The 16,694-nt window shown below is 40.0% G+C and overlaps 1 pseudogene; it reads left to right on the top strand.

Moving 5' to 3' along the window:
- The first annotated feature begins 2,632 nt into the window (after positions 1 to 2,632).
- LOC102950924 lies at positions 2,633 to 10,525 on the top strand (annotated as a pseudogene).
- Positions 10,526 to 16,694: the final 6,169 nt, after the last annotated feature.

Genomic DNA, 16,694 nt, shown 5'->3' with positions numbered 1-16,694 from the left:
ATCCAAATATTAAGGTATACAATGTAAAAACGTCAACTACGTTTTTAGGAAAGTGTTCACTTAAATTCCTGTTAAAATGCAGAGACAATAGAAAACACTCAAGTCCACCTGGGTGGGGGCAGCAATGGGGTGCTAAGGGACACCTACGTATAGGCGGTGGCTCTCAGATTCAGACGCAGAGAGCTGTCAAAGGCGTGGACTTTCTCCTGACCATTGGGTGAAGGAGCTTCAAACCCTTGGATGGGATTGGGTTGTTCTCATACTGTTTTGCCTCATATCTGCCTCACTTTCAGGAAAGAACATTTACTGTCTCTAATTATTAAATTACCCTTGTCTATTCTTATCGACAAACTACCAGTCAAGTCTTTTATGATACACATCTAGTTAAGGAGGCCAATTGGAGATCAGACTCTACAAAGCCGTTCACAGTTACCATGATGAATTCTGCTGATTAAAAGCCCTAACACACTTGCTAGTGCCTCCTTATTGTGCCTGGTCTTTGAGTTGATCTTAGATTTTCTGTTTTTCACTTTCTGGTGATGAAGGAAATCTAAGTGTATTTGTAATGCTATCGAGTAGAATTTCCACAATCATAAAATGTCAAATCTCAGTGAACATGTTGCCCACACCTTTACTTTATAGGCTTTGAGGAAAAATAAAGACTTATTGAAGGTTTTTAACCAAGGATTCCCTGTCTAGCACTCCTCTGAGAGCAATGGCATTTATGGCAACTTCTCCTCCCTCACCCTACGAGGGTCACTGTCCTTCAGCTGCTCCCCAGACCCTCGGAGAAAGAGCTGTCCATTCTCAGTCTCTGGTGCAAGCCTTGCTTTCTCCGCACCTCCTTCTCCAACCACATTTTCCAATCACACCTGCCCTCCAGAACTTTCTTTCTCTGACATCAGTGGTCTGTGTTTCTCAACTAGCCCCTTTTTCTTTGTGTATAAAGATATACAAGTTTCCTTCCTCAACCAATCTACTTAAGATAAACAAAAACTGCCTTTTCCTGATTATAGGGTAGCTATGGAAAAACTATAGACCCCTCCCCTCCACTATTCAAGACAGAGCAGCATAACCAGAAGTAAAGTAACAAAACGAAACGAAATGAAAAATCACCAAAATCTCAGTGGCTTAACAGAGTCAGGTAGTGGTGTTCAGGGAGATATTTGGGGGCAAGTATCCCGCATAATGGCTCAGCGTTCATCTCCAGTTCAACACAGTCATCGCCCATCGCCGCTGCAGTGGAGGAGAAGGCTGGAGGGTTAAGCACTGGTGATTTGATACTTCCATCCAGAAGCAACTCACAGCCCATTTCTTCTCCCATGGTATTGATCAAAGCAAGTCACATAGCTTCGCTCAAGGGCAGGAAATACACTTCCCCTGGATGACCAAATGATGGTTATTCCCGGGCCTAAGGGCATCCTACATCCTGAAACCAGGACAGTCTCAGGGAAATCAGACTATGTAGTCACCCTGTGGGGAATGGATGTAGGTGGACCATAGTAGTGTCGGCCATATTGGCTCTGCAAGACACTTAAACTTTCTGACGCTCAATGACTTTGTGAAAATGAGAATGATACTGCTCTGAAGCTGGTTGTGGTGGTTAAATGATATCATGTTGTACTGGTCAGAGTTTTCCAGGGAAGCAGAGAAGGGAGACGACAGGGGTATGAGGGAGATTTCAGGTAGCTGGCTCACACGACTGTGGGTACTAAAAGTCCAGAATTTCAAGCAGGCTGGAAAGGTGGAAATTCCAGAAAGAGTACTTTTGCTGTTGCAGTCTTGAGTCCCAAGGCAGAATTCCTTTCTCCTTGAGGAACCTAAGTCTTTTTTGTAAGCCCTTCACCTAATTAAATGATAATAATTAAATAATAAATATTATTTAATAATTTAATATTTTAATAATATTTTTATATTTAATATTAATATTTAATAATTTAATATTAATAATTTAATAAATAATAAAAATTAAAAGCCCACCTACATTATAGAGGGTAACCTGCTTTACTCAAAGTCTTCCAATTAAATGTTAATTACACCTAAAAAAATCCCTTCACAGCAACATCTAGACTGACACATGATCAACTGAGTGGGCACTAAAGCCTAGCCAAGATGACACATGAAATTAGCCATCACCCAGCATATAATACTCCTAGCATAGGCTAGCTTCTAGTTAGTGACCAGCAAGTGTTAGAATCTTTTCTTCTTTTTAAAGCATTTATGACTTTTTTTTCAATATAGGCAGATACTGATTTAAAAAACAACTTTAAAATCATCAAACAGAAATAGTGTTGAATATTTCACAATATAAAAATTCATCTGGCTGGTTACAGTTATTTGATAGACCATTTGCTTAAACTGTATGACTGAGATTTACATTTGATAAACTTTGATGAAATACCCATATGTACTTAGAACTCTTCAGGGCACTAAGGCTACAAGTAAGACGGGGCCCACCATTATCTGAGATCCCAAGTTCCAGTGGACATGACCTATACGGAAATATAATTCAGCGGGGTGGATCTTATAACAGTGTAAGTGCACGTCAACATGCAAGTACCGTGGGGGGAGAAACTAGCTACGACAGAGGGTCACGATTGGTTCCATGAACACGTGAGTTTTATGTCGGCAGATGGTGTTTGAAAAGCAGACTAAATATGGAACATTGCAAGGCCCAAATCAGGGATATGTGAAGATATTCATGGTGCGGCCTAGTGGTGGGAGACACTCAAAGGACCTGGAAAGCAAAATGAAAATGTTGTCTTTCAAAATCAAATTGGACCTCGTCACCTAACTGTGTACGAGCCTCTGGGGCCCTCCTCTGCCTGTAGGCTGCAGCTGAGCATCTTAACACGGCTTGCTAGGTCTTTCACGGATAGAGCCCTTTGAACAGTCCCACACTTGTCTCTGGGCCTTCCTACACACCGTGTACCTGCTGAGGACAGCATGCTAATTTTTCCTGCGGTATTCAGCTTGTCCTCTAAACAAACTTAATTATTTTCTCCTCTGAGCCTCCATATGACCCCACACTTATTTTTTTGTTGGCACATAATTGCCAACATAATTGTTTATGTGTGTCCTGTCTTTGCCCTCTGGAAATAGAGCTTTTTAGAGAAGGGATCATTTTTTTTAATGTTTATTTTTGAGAAAGAGAGAGAGACAGAGCATGAGTCAGGGAGGGGCAGAGAGAGAGGGAGACACAGAATCCGAAGCAGGCTTCAGGCTCCAAGCTATCAGCGCAGAGCCCGATGTGGGGATCAAACTCACAAACCATGAGATCATGACCTGAGCTGAGGTCACTCAACCAACTGAGCCACCCAGGCTCCCTGAGAAGGGGTCGTGTTTTATGCACTGTTGCATTGTAGGGTCTAGACCTGTGGCCAGCATTTACTAGAAACTCAGTATATGCTGATGCAATCAATAAATTACAAATGAAAACCAAGGGCTAAATGCATAGCTCTTGTTGAATAGAAGGTAATGTATTACAAGTCAAACTCAATATTTGTGACTATTTTAGAATGAGTATTAGTATTTTTCATGATGTTAGTGTCATAACTGGTAATGATGCTGAAAAGGACAAATGTGTTAAAATATTTCTCTTGAGATTCTAAAAAGAATTGCATGTTTTCTATTATGCAAATCCAGAATGTTGAGTCACAAACAGTAGACCATTGCCTTTGGAATTAAGGAAAAGAAAGATGAAAATAAACCTCATCTAGTTTAAAAGCACTTGAAAATGGAAGTCTCAAATAAACACAGCTTTATAGCACAAGCTGGGAAGGACTAAGAAAATATTCTTTTAAAAAAAAAAAACCCTTTAATTCTGGATTGAGATTTATTCTTTTAAAAAATTATTCCCCTTTATCTCTTGGGCAGATTTGCTACAGGTTTGCCTTCTTATTGTTGTTTTATTTTTTTCCCTCAAAAGCAACTTTGGTTATTGATTTTCTTTACCCTTTTTGTTCCCACATTAGTTTTTGCTCCTATCTCTATCATTTGTGGCCTCTACATTCTTTAAGTTATGCCTTTTTTCTAGCATTGATATTTTTTTTCTACTGAAGTTTCTTGTGCATACAGAAAGTGCCCAAATTATGAGCACAAGCTGAGTGAACTTTCAAAATATGAGCACATGCATGTAACCACAGCATAGATCAGGAAATAGAACAATCACCAGCCCCAGAAACCCTCCTAGTTCCCCCCTAAGTCATTCTTTTGCTCTCCTTTGTGGCAGTTGTCACCATCCTGACTTCTACCAACACAAGTTGGTTTTGTCTACTTTTACAAGGCATATTGATGGAATCATAGAACATATTCTCCTTTTTGTCTGGCTTCTTTAATCCAATATTGTGTTGTGATATTAACTCATGTTGTCACGTGTATATGTAATTTATTCATTTTCATTGATATATAATATTCCTTTTGATAAATAATACACATTGATTTCTTTACCCATTCTATTACTGATGGGAATTTCCATTTCTCAAAAGTTAAATAGTTGCTATGAATATCCTTGCACTTGACTTTTGTTGTTCACTGGTATGCACTTGTACTGAGTGTCTAGAAGTGAAAATGTTGGGTCATAGTTGAAGTGTATATTCAACTTCAGCAGATACTGCCAAACATTTTTCCAAAATGAAATGAGAGTTACAATTGCTTCACCTCCCTAACTATAGATTCTATAGTTAGACTTTTTTTTTTTTAACATTAGGCATTCTGGTGGCAGGTAGTGATATCTCACTTGGTTTGGATTCACATGCTTCTAATTGTTGGTTTGCAACCTCCTATGGACCTTCCTGGGTTGATGTGAAACTGGCCCCTGTACTTGGAGGGCAGGGAGAGACTGAAGAAAGAGGTGAGCTCCTCCAGATTGGAAGGTGGCAGGTTTCAGAAGCAGGGAACTTACTTGCCTTGCATGTTACGAGAGGAGCAGATCTCTGTATCTGTCTGTCAAATCTTAAGTGCATGTAAAGGGCTTAACTAGTTTCAGTCACGGGTACCTTCCAGATGGTCTCACCACAACCACATCTCTGTCTAAGGCTGGGTCCTTGGGGCAGCTTCTGGAAGCAGGGAAGACCAGTGGAATGCACACTCCAAGGACAGGGAAAGGAATGAGGAGCCTCCAATGGTTGGGATCCAACTCACAATTCAACCAGCAGTCACATCCTCTCTGTGACCTCCCCAGCACTAATGAGTTATTTATTGAGCACTTTTTCATTGCTTATTGCTATTTGGATATCTCCTCTTCTAAAGTACCTGTTCAAATCTTTTATCCATTTTTATATTGGGTTGTTTGTCTTTCACTTATAGATTTTAAGCCCCATTTGCGATTCTGGATCAGGTGTTTGTCAAATCCATTTCTTGCAAATATCTTCTTTTACCTAGTGACTTTCTGGTGGAAACTTACATTCTTAATTTTAATGTAGTCTAATTCTTTAGCTTTTTCCTACTAGTGGCTTTTGTATCTGATTTACGAAATCTTTCCACAGCCAAGAGCTTTATTGTTTTACCTTTCACAATTGACATATAGATCAACAATCCACTTGGAGAAGTGAATTTTCATATAATGTCAGGTGGGAGTCAAGGTTTGTCTCATCACTCAGTTTTGACTTTGTTTTCTCATGGATATCAGATTGGCTCAGCACCACTGACCAAACTGAACTAAACGTGAGTTCATACTGATGTTTCCAATTCGAATCCATGATTGCATGGATCATTCTAACTTCTTGACTTGTTTACCTGTAAATCCTAACTCCAACAGTGGAAAACCGGACTCCTTTTATCATCCATTTACTTAATTGCTCCAATATGTTACAGTAATATCACAACTGTTCACTTGTACGCCTTTACTGAGATTGTCTCATACATTTGTAATACACTTAGATTCTTTTGTCATAGTCTGCATTCTGTCTTGGGATGTCCCGATCTTGTAAATTAAAAAAAAATGTTTTTTCAACATTATGCTTCACTTTCTGTGCTATAAAATTCTATAGGTTTTGACAAATACATAACAAATAATGCTATGTCTTTAGCATACACTTATTTATTTTACTAGGCAATTTACAATTGCCTGATACAAGCTATTTTTAGATCTTTTCCCATGCTTATTTGCCATTTTGAATTTATTTGATCTTGAACTTATAGGACTTGTAGGACTTTCTGTAAATTATTTAATAGAAATGTTGTTGAGCATCATTGTCTTTTTTTCCAATTTTATGAAGGGAAGTTTTCTACATTCCATCATTAACAATACTATTTATGAAGTGTATATGTGCCTTTCCTTATAGATTTCATGTGGCAGTAAGGGAAATTTGTTTTATTCCTAATTTGGTTACAGTGTTAAAATTTAGCCAACAAGTTTGTTGCCTAAGAATATGGAATTATCATCATTTTTAGGCATATTAACCTGTAATTTTTCTTTCTGAAGATATTCTTACTGGGCTTTGGTATCAAGGTTGTGCTGATATGATAAAATGAAGTGAAAGGGATTTCTTTTTTTATGGTTATCTAGAAGAATTTATGTGTAGTTCAGTTTTTCTTCCTTAAACTGCTGGAAGAATTCATTGCCCTCATTATCAGTCTTATAAGATTATTAATGGACATATAAAATAATAACAAACAAACAACAAATAAAATAGGAAGATTTAGGATTATTTGTATTTTCTATATTCTCTGTGTCAGTTTTAGAAAGTTTTAGGATTTGTCTCTTTAATATAAATTTTCAAGTCTGTTGGGAAAAATGTCATTTATTTTATCCTCTTGTCACATTAATGTCTGTCAGATTTGTGGTGACATCCCCTTTTATGGCCCTAATGTTTGTAATTTGTACCATCATTTTCTTGGTAAGTTTTTCAAAATGCTTATCATTTTTTTTCTTCATTTCAAAGAATAGCTTATGTCTGTCTATTTTCTCTCCTTCATGTTTCCTATTATTAATTTCTGTTTTGATCTCCATCTTATTTCCTCCTAGGAGAAATTTTAATTGTGCCCCCCCCCCTTTTTTTGTCAAAATTCCTGAGATGAAATTTTAGATCTTTGAATTCCCACCTTTCTTCTTTTCTATTATGTGTATTTAAGGTTATGAACTTAGCTGTAAGTATACTTTAACGAGATCTCACAACTTCTGACAGACATATGTTCATTACATCCACCTCAAAGTGTTTTTGATTTCCTTCAGGATTACTATATTGATTCATATATTATTTATAAGCATATGTGTTAATTTCCAAATAGATAAGAATATTTCTATGTGTTGCTGCTTTCTAGCTTATTTCCCATGTAGGCAGAGAATGAATTCTAAATTGTGTTAATATTTGACATTTGCTGAGACTAGTCTATCGTCCATCATTTGATTAATTTTTGTAAACATTGGATAGGTTCTTGAAAAGATTGTGTTTCTTGAAATTTCTGGTTTCAGTATTCTACATATGTCAGTTTGGTTAGTTTATGAGTTTATCATAATCAATTAAGTTTGTCTGAAACTAGGTTTCACTCTTTATAAAACCTAATTTACTTTTTTTCTTTGCTCTTCTCCCTAGGAATATATAATGATACATTTATAAATACCTGGAGGACATCTTGATTATTTATCAGCACTCCTTTTTCTTGGTCACCAAGAAATCTAAGTTATAAATAGCCCCAACATGATGCTCCATTTAGCTGTTCAGCTCGTCCATCTCCTGGCTGCAATCTTTTGATTTTCTGCACAGATGAATCAGCAAATGTCTTGAGTGATCAAAGGTGAGGCTACCAGGCTCTGTACTGCGCATTTCCTAATCTGTGGCAATTTTGCTTCTTAAATATTGGTTATTTCCATAGCCATAAAGTCTATGTCATTCTCTCTTGCCCCAAGAGGGTGCCAAAGTTATGATTAGTTTCTCTACTCCTTAGCATTCTCTTTTTGCTAAACTTCTTAGCCTGGAATATGTAAAAATCTATGAATGCCTTGCAGGAAAAAGTGACATAAAATATTGGATTTACCCCAATGCATTTCCCTTCTCTCTATGGTCCTAATTCTAGCTCCATAAGTGACTCCTTGGTACATTCAAATTATTTTTGTATTTTGTCCATCTATTCTCTATGTTCTCAGCAGGAGTTTTAGACTGCTACAAGGTAGGTCTTCGTTACCAGAAATAGAACTATTTTTGTTTGTTTGTTTCTGACTTCTTGAATTGAAACTATAACTCATTTAATTCCTATATTGTTGATTCTCATAAATAAATACATATCAGGTCATATACTTCTAAATATCACATTGACTTAATCTCTGAGGTTTTGATTTAACTGCTTTATAGTTCATTTCAAAATATCTTGCAATTTTCATTGTGATATTTTTCTTAACCCCTGAGTAATTAAAGATAGCTTTCAAAAAAATGTTTAGGCACATGCTTTTTTTTTTCTCTTTAAGATACATTTCCGTTACTGATTTTGAAGTCATTTATATTGTTGCCAGAGAATATGCTATCAAAGTGTGGTCCAGGGACTTGTACCATGTCATCAGCCAACAGTTATTAGAAATGTAAATTCTTTTTTAAAAAAATACTTATTTCTTTTGGGGGGGAGCATGCGTGCACATGAGCAGGGGAATGGCAGAGAGAGAGAGAGAGAGGCCGAGAGAGAGAGAATCCCAAGCAGGCGCTGCACTGTCAGAGCCCTGATGAGGGCCTCAGTCCCATGAACTGCGAGATCATAACCTGAGCTGAAATCAAGAGTCTGACGCTTAACCGCCTGAGCCACCCAGGTGCCCCAGAAATGTAAATTCTTAAGCTGCACCTCAATCTACTGAATCAGAATCTCTAGGAATTGAAGCCAGCTATCTTGTGGCTTAAGAAGCTTAACAGGTGATTCTTATTTACAATAAAGATTTTTAGAATTTCTTAAGACTATAAGCCTTTCTTTGTGACTTAGTCTATGGTCAAGTTTTTTAAAGAGACCATGTGTGCATAAAAACAATCCTATCTCTATTTGTTGGGTGTAGAGTTTTACATTACATTCATTGTATTATTCAAATAATTAAATAATTTATCTACTTTCCAGTTCTTCAATATTCTTGATCTATCAGTTTCTTTAGAGAAGCATAAAATCATGGTTTTTTTTCCCTCTTGCTGTATTCATTTATTACTTCAAGAGATAATAATTGATGTCCACTATGTGCCAAATACTGTTGTTATTTTTAATATTAAGGAGTGAACATCCATTCTTATTAATGCTATTACTTTTAAGTTCAACTTTTTAAAATAATGATATGCCTTTGTCAACATTCCCTTACTTAGGATATGCACCTTCTACATTTTCTTACTTATATCTCATTTACTCTGCAACTTTATTTTAGGTGGGTCTCTTGTGATCAATAAGAGGTAGAAATAGATAGTTTTCTTATTATTATTGTTATTGATAACCTTCGTTAAAAGGTTAATTAGTTTATGTGTTGTGATTACAGGCATACTCAGATATATGTCTATCCACTAATCCTTTTTTCCGGATGACTATCCTTTTCTAATTGCCTCTTTCCCCTTCTTACTTTGTGAGGTTGATAAAAATATATCCCCTTTTTTATTGTTTTGCTAAAAAAGCACATATTTTTATTCTCTTTATTGATGATTACCATATGGTTACTAAATATATATTCATCTATTGATTCAATGTGACTTGAACAAGATTGTTTTCCTAGCATTGACAAATTGATTCTAAAATTTATGTGGCAATCCAAAGGACCCAGAAGAGCCAAAATAATCTTTATATAACAACAGAACAAAATAAGATGGCTTTCAAATGCTGTCAGTTTTAGGCTAGGCAAAGAACAGAAGAACAAAAGAAAGAGGAGAAAAGAACCACCAGAATTTTTGATAGAATAAAAAGAAAATGGCGTAAAATTTGAGCAATTAAATGTCTAGAGAGAAAGGAGAGTAACACTAGGGCAGGAAAATTATTTGAAAAAATGAAAGGTCTGATAAACTGAGAAAACTCTAAATGGGATAAGTATAAAAGAAACCAAACAAGGAACATCAAACCAAAAATTTCAAACAACAGTTTTAAAAATTAAAATCATCAGCTGAAAGCAAAAGACCCAGAGAAACCTTGAAATCAATCAGAGATTTAAAGACACAGTTTTATCCCTTCCTTGGGGCAGTCTGCAGAGGTAGTGGCCATCTCCTACTCGGCATCACGGCTGCCCTCAGACCTCTGGTGAAGCCCAAGATCGTTAAAGAGAGGACCAAGAACTTCATCCTGCCCCAGTCAGAAAAAATATGTCAAAATGAAGCACAAGTGGTGGAAACCCAGAGGCATTGACGATAGGGTGCACAGAAGATTCAAGGGCCAGATTTTGATGCTCAACATTGATTATGGGAGCAACCAGGAAACAAAGCACATGCTGCCTGGTGGCTTCTGGAATTTCCCAGTCCACGATGTCAAGGAGCTTGAAGACCTGCTGATGTGCAACAAATCTTACTGTACAGAGCTTGCCCCCGATGTCTCCTCCAAGAACCGCAAGGCCATTGTGGAAAGAGCAGCCTCGCTGGCCATCTGAGTCACCAGTTCCAATGCTGGGCTGCACAGCAAAGAAAATGAATACACAGCTTAGCTTATGTGTGTGTAGTATTTGTGTTAATAAAACCAAAGAACTACGGGCACCTAAGTGGCTCAGTTGGTTGAGCATCTGTCTTTGGCTCAGGTCATGATCTCACAGTTCGTGGGTTCGAGCCCCGCGTCAGGCTCTGTGCTGACAGCTCAGAACCTAAAGCCTGCTTTGGATTCTGTATCTCTCTCTCTCTCTCTGCCCCTCCCTGGCTCATCTCCAATCTCTCTCTCTCTCTCTCTCTCTCTCTCTCTCTCTCTCTCTCTCTCAAAAATAAATAAACATAAAAAAAAAGTAAAACCAGAGAACTACCAAAAAAATTTAAAATAAGTAATAAATGAAAACAGTTTTAGATGGTGTTGTCAAGATGGTGGGATTCAAAGTTCTCTGCTTGTATCCACCTGCGGCACAGTGATTTGGCATCAATCCTTGGACAAAAGTGCCTTTGTGGGAGCCTTGGGACCCAGGTCGAACATTGTGATACCTGGGTAGAGTCCAAGACCAAGAGCCCGCACCCAGGTGGCTAACTGACTGGTCCTGGCTGCAGACCCAGAAACAGCTCTGTGCCCCTGCAGACTAGGCTACAGACCCATTTGGTTGTCACCAGCACCATATGCTAAGGGACCGGGAGGAGTCACACCCACCCATACATTTAGTAATAGGCCACAGTCCTTACTTAGTCTGGGCTGTGGACCCTGAAGCCATGACCTGGCTTCAGACTCTCTTAGTCTCGGTCTGGGAGCCCCTGGACACAACCCACCCTGAAACAGCCCTTTAACTGAGCTCCAGCCACTCCCAGCTAGTCCCAGGGCAGTCCTGCCAGTCCAGAGATCCCAGCAAGAGGCACTCCCACTGGCACCCCTGGAGATCCTAAAATGTCGCTGTGCTTGGCTCCAGACCATCCAGACACGGTCTGTGAGAAGTCTTGCTGGTCCAGGGACCTGACAGGGGGCAAGCCCATCATGCCCCTGAAGGGAAGCCCAACAACCTAGAAATGATCCTGCGACTCGGCTCTAGTCCCTCCCAGCCACTAACTGCAACAGTCCCACTGACCCAGGTGCCCCGTGGGAGACCTGGCCATTCGTTGCCCCCCAGAGGCAGAGCAGACAACCTGGAGGCAGCACCAGATCCTGAAATGGCCCCGCGACTCTAACCCCTGCCAGTTGTGGGACATGAGCAGTTCTGTGAACCCAGTAGCCCAGCAGGACACACACCTGCCCGTGCCCCCAGAGTGAGCCCCAAACCTCAGACTGACTACAAATCCTGAAACAGCCTTACAGTCCAGCCCCAGCCACTCCCAGCCATGCCCAGAGAGACCTGCCCCCTCAGATACCGGCTGCAAGGTATGCCCATCTCTGCCTCCAGAGGCAGGTATGCAGACTCTAATCTTGGCTGTAAATCTGAAGCAGCCATGGCACATGGGTCCAGCCCCCTCAGCCATGATTGGGTGCCACTATTGCCCTCTCAAGGGGCCACCCAGTGACCAGGCAGGAGTCCTCTCAGGGAATAGGTAGGGGCCACACCTACCACATACCTGGTATCAGGCCAACTGTCTGTGGACTCAACTGAGGACTCTGAAATGGACCTTTGACTCAGCGCCACCCTACTGAACAAAGTCCTGGAGGCATTTCCATCTACTCAGGGACCAGACAAGACCCATGCCCGCCCAACTCCCTGGTGACAGGTCCACCAACCATGGATACCACTGCAAACCCAGCAATAGCCCAGATAGTCCTGGATCCAGCCCAGTATGACGATGATTCCAGAGGCAATGCCGTCTGGCAATGCCCAGGAAACTGACAAGAAAAAGTCTTTATCTGCTGAAACCAGTCTATAACGACTAGAAGAGCTGTTGGCTCCTTCAAATGCACAGAACATTTGGGCTACATGGGTCATGAAGAATCAGGCAAATATGACACCACCAAAGGAAACTTATAAAGCTCCATTAACTCCAAGGAAATGGAGACCCAGAAACTGCCTGACAAATAGTGCAAGATAATCATCCTCCAGGAAGACATAACAATCCAAATTAATTATTATATTAGTCAGGATTCGCCAGAGAAACATAACCAGTAGGATGTGTATACATATACACAAAAGAGATTTGTTGTAAGGACTTGTCTTATGCTACCATGGAAGCTGACAAGCCCAAAGATCTATAGTCTGCAAGCTGGAGACTCCAGAGAGCTGATGGTATGGGTCCAGTGTGTGTCCAAAGGTCTGAGAATCAGGAGAGCTGATGGTGTTGTTCCCGTTCAAAAGCTAGCAGGCTTGAGACTCAGCAAAAGCCCATGCCCTAGTGTGAGTCCAAAGACAGGGGACAATTGGTGTTTCAGAAAAAAAGCAGTCAGGTAGAAGAACCCCCCTTTATTTGGGGGAGGGTCAGTCCTTTTTTTCTATTCAGGTCTTCAACTGATTCGATGAGGCCCACCCACGTTAGTCCAGGCAATCTCCTTCACTCAGTATATCAATTTAAATATTAAACTCAACTTGGGGCGCCTGGGTGGCTCAGTCGGTTGGGCGGCCGACTTCGGCTCAGGTCATGATCTCGCGGTCCGTGGGTTCGAGCCCCACGTCGGGCTCTGTGCTGACAGCTCAGAGCCTGGAGCCTGTTTCAGATTCTGTGTCTCCCTTTCTCTGACCCTCCCCTGTTCATGCTCTGTCTCTCTCTGTCTCAAAAATAAATAAACGTTTAAAAAAAAATAAATATTAAACTCAACCAAAAATATCCTCGCAGAAACACTTGGAATAATGTTTGACCAAATAACTGTGTACCCCATGGCCCAGCCAAGTTGATATAACACTAACCATCACACTTAGGCATTTACTAACAGAGTTCCAAACTTCATAAAGCAAAATATGGCAATACTGAAGTTAAAAATATCCATCTCTATAATCATAGTTGGAAATTTTATCATCCTATTCCAGTATTTGGAACACTAAGACAAAAATCTCAGTGTACTCATCCAGTGAATTGTTCACTTCTGATATTAGACTTTTCAGCCCTAGATTTTCCATTTGGCTCATTTCTGTAGTCCTCATTTCTCTGCTAAGATTCTCCATTTCCTCATATTCCCACCCTTTCCATGAACGTGATTTCAAGAGCTGTTTGCATGTTTTCGTCTGCTACTTCCATCATCTGGATTTTTCCAGGACTGTTTCTATTGACTACTTTATGCCTTGATTGTGGGTCACATTTTCCCACATGTTTTGCACTTGTAGCATATATATTTTTCCTGTATGTTCAGCCTCATGAATAATCATCCAGATGTTTAATCCACTTGGATTGTGTTCCAACAATGGCATTTGTGCGTGAGAACCATAAAGTTTAAAACGTTTTCTCAAACTCTCAAACTAATAGAGATGCCCCAGAGACCGTCTTCACACTCAGATCTATTTACCTTTTCACCAAAGTAATTTCCCTTAAGGACATCGTTATACTGGCTGTTCTGTTAACATATGCTTCATGCTGCTGTTATAAGGCTACGTGGTGATGATGTATATGTCCCCAAATGGTTGTCATAATTAAAATTATTCTCCTCCTACATATTCTTTCAGTAGGTCCTCTAGGCAAAGAGAGAAAGACCAGATGAGACCAGGAAGCCTAGAGAGACTCATTATCAGGAAGATTTTCCCACTGAAAGTATAAAGATGGCAAAATGAAGAGGGCCCCCTTCATCAGAAAGTTGAGTTTCTGGCCCGTATCTCCGTTGGCACCCAGAACAAGACCGCAGGCATCTCGTTATTTTGCACTTGGTTTTCCTTTGTTGTAATAACTGGGACAATGCTGACCTCATGGGATTATTTTAAGGATTAAATGAGATGAATTGTGTCCGTATTTGGAGTTCACGGTAAATACTTGATAAACACTTGTTGAATCCGAATATAAGGCCGTTACATAGGACATCGGAAAAAAGCAAAACTTGGGCGTTGGGTATAAAAACAAGGAATCTCTGGTAGCTCGTGATTTGGTGCATTTCCACCTCAACTTGCTCCTTTGTGAAAGGGGGGAATCCTCAGCTGCCCCGTGAGGAAATGGGGCAGGTGAACTGCAATGATCCTATAAAATGGCGAACGCGGTGCCCGCTATAAAGTCGCCCTGTAATTAATATTAGAACTTTTTGCTTAACATTAATTTTTTTATGTGATCTTCCACAGATGCATTATGTTCTCATTTTCTGGAGCTTTAGGGCAAAAAGCACTGCTCCGTTTAATCCATCTTCTCTCCCCCACACATGCGCTCCCTCCTTCCTGACGGTTTTCCTTTCTCTGTTTTCTTTCTGCTTTAGGCTCAAGTGGATTAACTACTTCTGAGCATTAGAGACTGAGATGAATCCTCCCGAAGAAATCTCATCACAGATGGTTCGGAGCTGCACTGATTAGAATGCTTACTGTTCCAGCACTAGGACACGTTTAGAGGTGAGAAAGATAAAAACATTTCTTTCTTAAGCTGAGGATTTCCCAGAAGGTAATAGGAAAAGAGTCTAAATCAAGGTTAAAAAATGAATACATTATCTGTTTGATGTTTACCCATTGGCAGGCCTTATAAGTTAAGAAGAAAGTAATATCTTTGAGGGGGTTCACATTTAAAATCAGTTATGAACAAAATCCGATGGCATTGAGTGTTTGCATTAGATAAGCTCCCCAAAGCCTAATTCTCAAAGTCAAAGATTTTATATTTCCATTACTTTTCCTTTTGACCATTCTACCAATGTGATGAAAGTGTACTGGATTCACAAAGAGGTTCTGGACAGCTGCTTATTAACTTTGCAACCTTGGGCATTTCACAGAAACCTTGCGGGTGCCCTGTTTATTTGCAAAGTGAGAGAGTTAATGCCACTTATCGGCATCCTTTCTCTCTTCTGGTCCTACTATTCCTGTCCTGTCCTGTCCTGAGTCCTCAGTATTGCTCTCCAAAGCAGTTAAAAAAAAATAATAAATCCTTCCTCCAGGATCCCCATCTCCAGTCAACAGTTTCAACCGTCCTGAAATTATTTTTTTGTAAAATGAAAATGTGATATCAAAAAACACTCTTTGGGGTGCCTGGATGTGTGCTGCCAAGGCCGTTAAGAGGCAAATGTACTTCTGGGTCAACGACCTTGAAGGCTGTGGTATCCTGCTGGCATAGCTACAACTGGAAGGAGAGATGTTCTATCCCTATTGGCCTATGTGCGAGTGAAAAATAAACCATTATGATGTTATACCATGGAGCACTGGGGGCTTCTTCGTTATCACAGCACATCATGGCATAGCCTGACTGATAAAGCTGCCAATATTTTAAAATTAAGAAGTTTCACGTAAAAATCATGAATCCTAGTTTTATTTGGAAAAACTAGAACATTTCTGATGGTGGGTTTGGACCCTTGAATAGCAGCAATCTACTGTACCTTGTGTTCAGCTGGAACACGTGTGATCTCTTACCCACCACTGCCTTTCCCTTCTGCTTCTCTTGTTTCCATTATCTGCCCAACTATTGTTCTGTGTATTTGAGTTTGCAACCCCTGGTCTACAAAATATAATTCCAACCAATGTAGTATAACAGGCCCTTCCTGACTTGAGCTCACTTGTCCTTACAATCTTGCACCAAAATGCACTGGTAACCTTGCATTTGAAGTTGCTCAAAGATTTCATTGCCTTCCATGCCTCTAATATTTGGGGTGTTTTGGTCTCTTGGCATCTACGGTCCTTGCTGCATTGTTAATCTGGCGGATACTTCTCCATTTTTCAATATCCAACTCCTATCTTACCTCTTTGGGAAATCTTTCCCATGCCTTTTTGGCACTTCTCCCAAGCAGAACGATTTCTCCGTGTTAACACTTACCCTTTTGTCTTTCTTATGTACGTTCTAACTCCCAAACCCGAGCACAGTGGCTGGCACAGAGCAGGTGCGTAGCCCATGCTAACAGGGTAGTTGCTGAAGTATGGCATTTGTTTTTCAAGTTTCAGAGCAGCGCATGCACAGGGTGATGATTCAAATAGCACAGAAAAGCTCATGGCAGAAGAAATGCTCCCCCCTCCCCGCTCTTAATGCCGCTAATCAGAAACAGCCTCTTTTTCATACCGTTTCTGCTTTATTTATTCCCTTGTTGTTCTCCATTACTCTAAGTACTACATTTGAAAC

This window comes from Panthera tigris, chromosome F2 (genome assembly GCF_018350195.1).
Source record: "Panthera tigris isolate Pti1 chromosome F2, P.tigris_Pti1_mat1.1, whole genome shotgun sequence".
NCBI lineage: Eukaryota > Metazoa > Chordata > Mammalia > Carnivora > Felidae > Panthera > Panthera tigris.
This window is presented reverse-complemented; position numbering and strand designations above follow the sequence as displayed.